Source organism: Nomia melanderi, unplaced genomic scaffold (genome assembly GCF_051020985.1).
Source record: "Nomia melanderi isolate GNS246 unplaced genomic scaffold, iyNomMela1 scaffold0014, whole genome shotgun sequence".
Lineage (NCBI taxonomy): Eukaryota > Metazoa > Arthropoda > Insecta > Hymenoptera > Halictidae > Nomia > Nomia melanderi.
In genome coordinates this window covers 7423216-7424170 of record NW_027475130.1, presented here as the reverse complement: position 1 = coordinate 7424170, position 955 = coordinate 7423216, and positions in this window count along the sequence as shown.

The following is a 955-nucleotide window of genomic DNA, read 5'->3' as shown; positions in this document are numbered from 1 at the left end:
AATCTGTGCAGCGGGAACGACCTCGGACCACCAGGGGCCGATAAAACTACAGTCTCATGCGGCCGGACACTCAGGGTCTGGGGAAAATCCAATATATATCTGGTGATATCTCCGGTCCTATTACAGATAGCGAAATAAATCAAAGTGCATTGTCTGTAGGAGGCCCTGGCGCATGAATCTGTGCAGCGGGAACGACCTCGGACCACCAGAGGCCGAGGAAACCACAGTCTCATGGGGCCGGACACTCAGGGAAAGGGGAAAATCCAATATATATCTGGTGATATCTCCGGTCCTATTACAGATAGCGAAATAAATCAAAGTGCATTGTCTGTAGGAGGCCCTGGCGCATGAATCTGTGCAGCGGGAACGACCTCGGACCACCAGAGGCCGAGGAAACCACAGTCTCATGGGGCCGGACACTCAGGGAAAGGGGAAAATCCAATATATATCTGGTGATATCTCGGGTGCTATTACAGATAGCGCAATAAATCAAAGGGCATTGTCTGTAGGAGGCCCTGACGCATGAACCTGTGCAGCGGCAACGACCTCAACCACCAGGGGCCGAGAAAACCACAGTCTCATGGGGCCGGACACTCAGGGTCAGGGGAAAATCCAATATATATCTGGTGATATCTCGGGTGCTATTACAGATAGCGCAATAAATCAAAGTACATTGTCTGTAGGAGGCCATGGTGCATGAATCTGTGCAGCGGGAACGACCTCGGACCCCCAGGGGCCGAGTCAACCACCGTCTCATGGGGCCGGACACTCAGGGTCTGGGAAAAATCCAATATATATCCGGTGATATCTCGGGTGCTATTACAGATAGCGCAATAAATCAAAGTGCATCGTCTGTAGGAGGCCCTGGCGCATGAATCTGTGCAGCGGGAACGACCTCGGGACACCAGGGGCCGAGAAAACCACAGTCTCATGGGGCCGGACTCTCAGGGTCAGG